General features: G+C 33.3%; 1 long non-coding RNA gene across 1 annotated transcript; it reads right to left on the reverse strand.

Annotated features, from left to right (window-relative positions):
• Positions 1-6620: 6620 nt before the first annotated feature.
• On the reverse strand, positions 6621-7545 carry LOC107698233 (uncharacterized). The gene is made up of 2 exons (XR_001635325.1): positions 7359-7545; positions 6621-6935 (listed from the first exon to the last, which is right to left on the reverse strand). It is a non-coding gene; the product is annotated as an uncharacterized LOC107698233 (long non-coding RNA).
• Positions 7546-8016: the final 471 nt, after the last annotated feature.

The raw sequence follows: 8016 nt of genomic DNA on the forward strand, positions 1-8016 counted from the left end.
TTAGTATCACGAAATTCTTGCAAAACTTTAAAAAACATTATTGAAAGAAAAATTGGACGTTTCATATCATAATAAAATAAATTATTACATGATTATGGTCTCCGGTCTGAAAAAACCTGCATGTGATTTGTCATTTCTTTATATTTACACAGTTTACTAATGCTGCTCAAATGTGCCATTAATGTACGGACACAAAAATATATAGTGTATCTTATACAAATATAACTGACAAAGTTTAAGGCTGATGTCTCTATTCATTTTCACAGAAGCAAAGCAGCAGATGTTATAAATAAAAACAGTTAACAATGTTATTGAATAGAATATATTAAAAACCGTTATTGCACGACATAGGCCTATTCTTAAAGGCTACACAGACAAAACAGTCAGAGATGCGTTTATGCATTTTTTTTCTATTATACGCATTAGTAGTTGGCTAAAGCAGGACTTCGCAAGTTCTCTTGTAAAATAAAATAATAATTAAAAAAACATGGAATAAGCTGTGTACAGAAAGCGTATAAAGAAGGCTACTAAAAACGTCAGTTTAATCTTGCAAAAACTTCCGTTAATAAAAAATCTGACTACACTGCACAATTAATCTCTTACACCGCATCTTTGTTGTTTATGATGAATTCAGTGCTTGCACGTACACCGCTTTTATAATTATTGCAGCTTAGATGTTCAAATAGCTGCAGTACTCCGACTTTGCCACAAGGAAAAGTGTGTACGCCTGCTCAGACCCTGACGTGGCGGTAAGTACTTTTCCACGTCAAAGACCGTTTTTATAAATATGAACGTTGCCGTGGATTTTAGCGTACACACACTCTAAGATCAAATCTGTGCGTACGCACATTTTATAAATGAGGCCCCAGAAAACTTGAAATATAGTGCCGAAACTCACATTGGACACTTATGATACTTTAATGGATTGTTTTGGAGCTTGACAGCCTCTAGGGCAGGATTTATCAAAATCTAAGATAAAGTCTAAGTTTCTTAATAATCTTTTTAAGAAAATTACTGATTTTAAATTGTATGGTGGTATTTGTTGAACAAGTTGAAAAAAGGCCATCTTTATTAAAAAATAGTTTTGGCCATTTTTATGTTTTTGGATTGTTTTTAAGCTTTATAGGGCTGGATTTATGAAAACTTTCTTAAGAAAGAAGTTACGAAATGTCTTAAGATCAAGTTTTGTATGTTACTCACCGATAAAGTTAAAATTTTACTGTTTTTTCTTTTTTGCACTGCCTTCATATTTCCATTATAATCATTTTTAATGCATTGCGTATTTTAAATAGCTGTCAAAATTAGTCTAGTTTTTCAAATTCAGCAAAGTCTCGTCACACATAATCCTGACCGATCATTGTTTACATCATCAATGCGCATCTCTAATAATAGTAATATGCATTATTTAGCTAGTCTTTTGTTGCAATGTTTATAACCCAATAAATTCATTAAACACTTTGCCTTTGGGGATTTTAGACAAGTTGGAAGCTATCCCAACTTTACAATGAATTTTAAGAATATTGTTTTGAGGAATTGAAAAATGTCTTTAAAACAGTCTTAAGAAAAAAGACAAACACATTCTTAAGAAATGTTTGAATAAAAAATTATTCATAACACTCCTAATTTAGGAAATATCAGAATTTTAATTGCAAGAATGTGTCGTAATTCCAGCTGCGGTTTATCATATGCATTCGAATGGAAAAGCAGCAGCATGAACATTCTGCTAAATATCTCCTTTCGTGTTTTACGGAATAAAGGAAGTCATATGGGTTTGGACATCATGAGAGTGAGTAAATAACGACAAATCTTCATTTTTGTGTGATCTATCCCTTCAACAATGACAGGATGGCTTTCCTGTCTCCTTAAAGGGATAGTTCACCCAAAAATGAAAATTTGATGTTTATCTGCTTACCCCCAAGGCATCCACGTACACACCTCACGCACCGGATGCCTGCGCGCGCCCAAAGACAGTTGGACATAGTGGTGTATTAGAGGTCAAATATGATATAAATACTGTTCAGTTTCTGGCACAAACCGATCGTTTCGTGTCTTAGGACATCAATGTGTCGTCACGAGCCGCAGGGTTTAATTTGGATTTGTCTGTGCATGTTTTTTTTACTCTCATAGATTTTGTTACCATTGCCATGCATTATACGACTGATAGACTGCAACGGTTGGAGTTAAAAATCATCAAATGTGTTCTACTGAAGAAACAAAGTCACCTACATCTTGGATGCCCTGGGGGTAAGCAGATAAACATCACATTTTCATTTTTGGGTGAACTATCCCTTTAAACAACTATTTGTCAAGATGTGTTGAGTGGACAATGATCCAAACGGTCTGAATGTTGGTACAAAGATTGTGAACACTGTACATAACAGTCGTTTTTATAGTGTCACGTCTGACGTCTGAATATTTTTTGGTCCCACATTTTTTATCAGTTTTACTTGTAGTCCACTACATGAAGAATTTTTGGGTATAATATGTCAGAGTTCACTTTATTTTGCTATCCTCACTTACATAAATGAACTATAGTGTCCTGCACTCAGTAGTAAAAAAAAAAAAATCAAATTATATCTGGTTTCCGAAGAATTTTTTTGGTTTGACTGTACTTTCAAACAATTACAATACTGGACTTTTTGAAAGTTGGACCAGTATTCAGAGGGGAAATTTTCCCATGATGAAATTTCCTTTGTATAAATAACATATAAATGACAAAATAGATTTTATTTAGAGTTTATCCAGTGATCGATCGATTGCTTTTCCGGTCTGTATCTGTTACTTTCGGGACACACTGAGTGAACCTGCAAAGTTTCTGTATTTGCTATTTCCAAAGAACAAATTGCATCAAATTCATGATTCTCACACATTATCAATGCCTCGTGCTGTATTGCATATTCATTATACGACTGAGGCAGTACGTTGCCGGTTTAGCGAGAGCTAAAACTCAGGGTTCATTCACAGTAGAGTGTGACAGTTGGACGTTTCTTTCTGTTTGCTCTCGGCTGCTGTGTGCATGGGAATGTGTCTAGCGTATTTTTGTACTTATGATTGAACTTCCCAACAGCATCACTCAGTGTGCTTTTCTATGTGTCTTGCAGTCCTGACATCCAGAGAATCGTCTTGGAGGTAATAAAGCTGACGCACAGGGCTAAGGATTTATAATGACTTTCTGCATATATTCAACTCTGCTGTCTTAACTGTCGTCTATATATTCACTGTATATATGAATGATATATTTACTACTTTTTGGTACATTTCAAAACATGTATTTACTGTAAAATATTACCAGATTTTATCTCGAGAACTTTTACTATTGTCTATGTATTTAAGTACAATAAAGACTGTGCATTGTGTCTGTTTATATTAGCGATTCAGATTTTAAGTGAGCGCAAACACGGGGAATGTTCTCTAACACTTAAACTGGGCTAATAATAATATAAATGTCAGGGCTACAATGAGTATTGGTTTCACACACCCTGCCGCATACCAGGGTTAATAAGTAAAACTAAAATACCTCAAACTAATACAGAAATAAAAAAATGTATAAAAATATCAATAATAAAAATGGCAAAAACTAAATTACTAAAACATTTACAAAAAATGAAAACAATAAAAATAAACCTCTTTTAATTTTAATAAAAATTATAATAGTATCTCAAGTAGAGACCACTTAGTTTTTCTCATTACAACTTATGAGTAATAAATAAATAAAATAAATCATCAGATTTTCATACTCGAGCTGACCTAACCTCCACAAATAAGTTTTTATACTGTATACTATTTTAAAATATTATATTTATACTTATATAATTATGTCCAAGACAAATTTCAATGTCCCTAGGGACAAATAAAAGTACTAATTAATATTAACATGCATATTAACTTCTATATTATGTAAAACTTATTTAATATCTATAATTTTAATATATTACATTTATTGAAAAATTGTAAATAGATATGTTAATAGTTTTTTATCTCCAAAAATGTGCATAATATAATTGTCATATCTATCTTATTTATTAGATTTGTATTAGAACACATTATTTTATCAAGATGATAATTCAAGTGACAAAAACCTCAAACTGGCCTAACTTCCATAAGTAATTATTAAACAAATATACATTTGATCACATAAGGCTTGTGATCTTAAAAGTTTAAAGGAAACACTGAACTAAACCCTAAACCACATGATGCATCAAAATCCATAAAGACGTGTTTTTATAAAGGTACTGTCACAATTTCCAGTCATTGGTCCATTAAACAAACAAACAGATCTTTCTCACTTCACCACAAAGGCATTCAAATAACTCCTGTCATATTTTTCTGAAAGTCTTCTTTAAACATGACTGAGTGCTTTGATGCAGTGAAGAAACCCAGTGAATTAGACAGAAGTTGTTTGTGTGAGCTGCTTGGCTGTTGAGATATGATTAAAGGGGTCATATATTGCGATTTCAATTGTTCCTTTCTCTTTGGAGTGTTACAAGCTCTTGGTGCATAAAGAAGATCTGTAAAGTTGCAAAGACTAAAGTCTCAAATCCAAAGAGATATTCTTTATAAAAGAGTGGATTATGAGGATCAGATCAAGAGCCTGTCTGACACGAGTGAGATTAGACTCGCATCCTCCTCAGCACTCGCTGCTGTCTGTCTGTCTGTCTCTGCAGCTACAGATAAACACAACACAGCCGCGGCTCATGAGGCTCCATTAATGAGTGGCGTGTTTTAGTTCACTTCACTGAACTCGCGCGATAATCACAGCTAAAGGCCTTTTCAGAAGAGATTCGATCAAATCAAGTCTGTAATCCGTGATGAATGTCTTTATGTGGGCCAGAGCCATTAACAGCAGCTCTACTACACACACACGATAATGATTGTTCGTTATTCCTAATATCGTCCATACATTAAAAATGCCCATCGAGAATTGATTAATAGGCAGTTTAATTACTATTAAGAGGCAGGATTATACATGTTATGGAACTCAAAACCCAAAATGTAACTATAAACCACTTCAATCCTCTGAATTCAGTGAGATTTACATTATATGAAGTGCTGTTTGTTCGCCTTTTCAAAACCAAGCCTGGATTAAAGAAATTATGATCAACATTTCTTTTGCACAATCACAACTCAGCCTTCCATATTGTGTTGCTAAATGTATGTTTGTATTATGAAACATCAGGATTTATTTGATCTATTTGTATATATTATTTACATATAATACAATATAATATATAAAATGTAACTTAGATTTTTTTTTATTCTTATAATGTAATACAGTGTAATAATGTATACTGCAAAATTAGGATTTATTTTTAATATTTAATTTTATTAATATAATATAATATGTAACATTAAGATTTTCTTATTTTTATATTGTATTTGATATATTCTAATGCAATTCAATATAATATAATGTATACTGCAACATTAGGATTTATTTTTAATAATATAATATAATATAATATAATGAAAACATGAATATAGTATTTTTTTATAATTGTTAACAACTTGTTAACCATGCTATCCATTTCTTTTTTTATATATATTTTACAACCTTTAATATTTTGTTTCTAAAATCAAGTTTGTGCACTCAGACATTAAGATTTAATTTGTATATAATGTAATATAATATAATATATACAATATAATGTATACTGCAACATTAGGATTTATTTTTAATAATGTAATATAATGAAAACATGAATATAGTACTTTTTTAATTGTTAACTTGTTAACAATGCTATCCATTTCTTTCTTTTTAATATTTTAATATTTTACAACCTTTAATATTGTTTCTAAAATCAAGTTTGTGCACTCAAACATTAAGATTTAATTAGTATATAATGTAATATAATATATATATACACAATATAATGTATACTGCAACATTAGGATTTATTTTTAATAATATAAATTAATAATGAAAACATAAACATTTATTAATTAATATTTTAAATAGAATATATTTTTACCAAATGTATCTTTTTTTATTGTTAATAATTTAGTGTTGCACCACATCACACATTTCTTTAGCAAAATTGCACAGCTACCTTTGATATTTCGTTGCTAAAAGCATGTTTAATACTCAAACATTTTTAGATTTATTTTCTGTATTTTTAGATTTTCTATATTTCATATAATATAATGTAAGGTACAGAGAAACATTGCAATTTATTTGATATATATTTTCATATTATAATGCAATACAATACAATTACGTGTCATTACAATTTATTTGATATTTTATTTGATATATATTTTCATATTATAATGCAATATAATACAATTACGTGTCATATCATGAAATCACCAACATATTAAAAAAGTAAAAACATCCACTAAAACACATTTACTGTATATCTATGAAACCAAAACCGCCGATCAGAATGAAAGTTGAGTTATTACTATGATATATTAGAGCAGAGCTAACAGGCCGAGTGCGCTTCACATGATGTGTGAATGTGATTCAGACGGTTTACACAGCCACTGTAACTGGATTTGCATAACTGTACAAGTTCAAAAGTTCAGAGCGGCTGCTTGCGAGCAAAAACAACATTATTATTACATATGAAACTCGGAATGAGCGAAGCAGCTTCATCTAGAGGTCTGTGACTCATTTACACTCCCTTTCTTAGCACGTGTTGCATGGGATTTGAACCCACAACCTCTGGGTTTCAAGCGCAGTGCTTTACCAGGGGAACAAAAAGACTTGGTGGAGGGCCGGGGGCCCAAAGTCGTCCCTCCAGGGGCCGTGTCCGCCTCAAGCCGCTCAGGACGCTCCGGTGGGACGCTGAGGTCAGGCACTCATCCAAAAGCTGGTTAGCCGCTGTCACACGCACAGTGGAGTGGAGAACAGGCGCAATGTGCGTTAGTCAGTGGCTTACCTGCTTTCAGAAATCACAGGACAGCACTGGAAACCCGGATATCACTGTAAACATCTGTTAATGTAAATATAAGAGAGTTCTGATCAGTTTCCGCACCTCGACATGATGTGCATGGGCTAATGTCTTCTTGATCATTATTTATTAATGCATGCTAATTATATGCTAATTATATGAGGTACTACATGATATCATCTATTTCTCGACCATGTGGCCTTGGTGAAAGGCTTGAATGTGCTTTCAAATACAAAGAAAGCTTTTATAAATCATGTTTTGTTAATATAGGTCTCCATTTGTAATTTAGCACTGATGGTGAAATATGAATAATTCCATAAATCGCTATATTGGTCTCAAATACAAGGAAAACAAAGCAGGAATGTTAAAGGATAACATTATGAAAGCATGTCAGCTTATCACGTTCAAATAAATCGATTAATATTATTTTGACATCAATTGAAGCAAAAAGCCACACTTACTCACCTCAACTTCCCGATAAACCTGTTAATTACTGGGAGAAGAGCGAGTCCGACAGTCCTTGTGGTGTTAATAAAAGCGCACGAGGCTAGAGCTGTTTTCGTCAAAGGAAATAATCTCTGAAATAAAGTATTAAATTGAGGATAGTGCACTACAGCAGCGCAGAAGTTCAGCTCACTTGCGCTATCCCAACCCTGCCCACTCCCCTGCAACTGCAACCTGGCCTGCTTATGCAAATCAGCGCTTGATTGACGTGGCAGTCAGCCAATAGCTAGCCGAGCTTCTCGCTGAAAGCCCGCCTATTAAATGGAACTATCGAATTACAGCGTCGGAGGGGCTTGCCTCTGAGCATCGACCGTTTGGTGGATTTTCCCAGAGTTAAAGCGGGGTGCGGCGCGTTCGGTTTTGCACGTCGTACTTTAGGAATGAACCATTTTCGGCGCACTTATTTCCCGCTTTTCTGACGTGTTTCTAGACATTTACGCGTCCTACTTTGCGCTTTGATTTTTGAAAGTGGAATCTGGTGTAAAATTGCTCTGTTGATACAACTGTGCGTTAGTTTTTACGTGTTTTAGAAAAAAAGAGCTCCCCCCGCGTCCCGAAGGTGGTTGGACTCTGTATAGTAAAGCCATGAAGCTAGTGTGGATGTGCACGTACGAGGGAT

Source organism: Sinocyclocheilus anshuiensis, unplaced genomic scaffold (assembly GCF_001515605.1).
Source record: "Sinocyclocheilus anshuiensis isolate Anshui unplaced genomic scaffold, SAMN03320099.WGS_v1.1 scaffold6310, whole genome shotgun sequence".
Taxonomy (NCBI): domain Eukaryota; kingdom Metazoa; phylum Chordata; class Actinopteri; order Cypriniformes; family Cyprinidae; genus Sinocyclocheilus; species Sinocyclocheilus anshuiensis.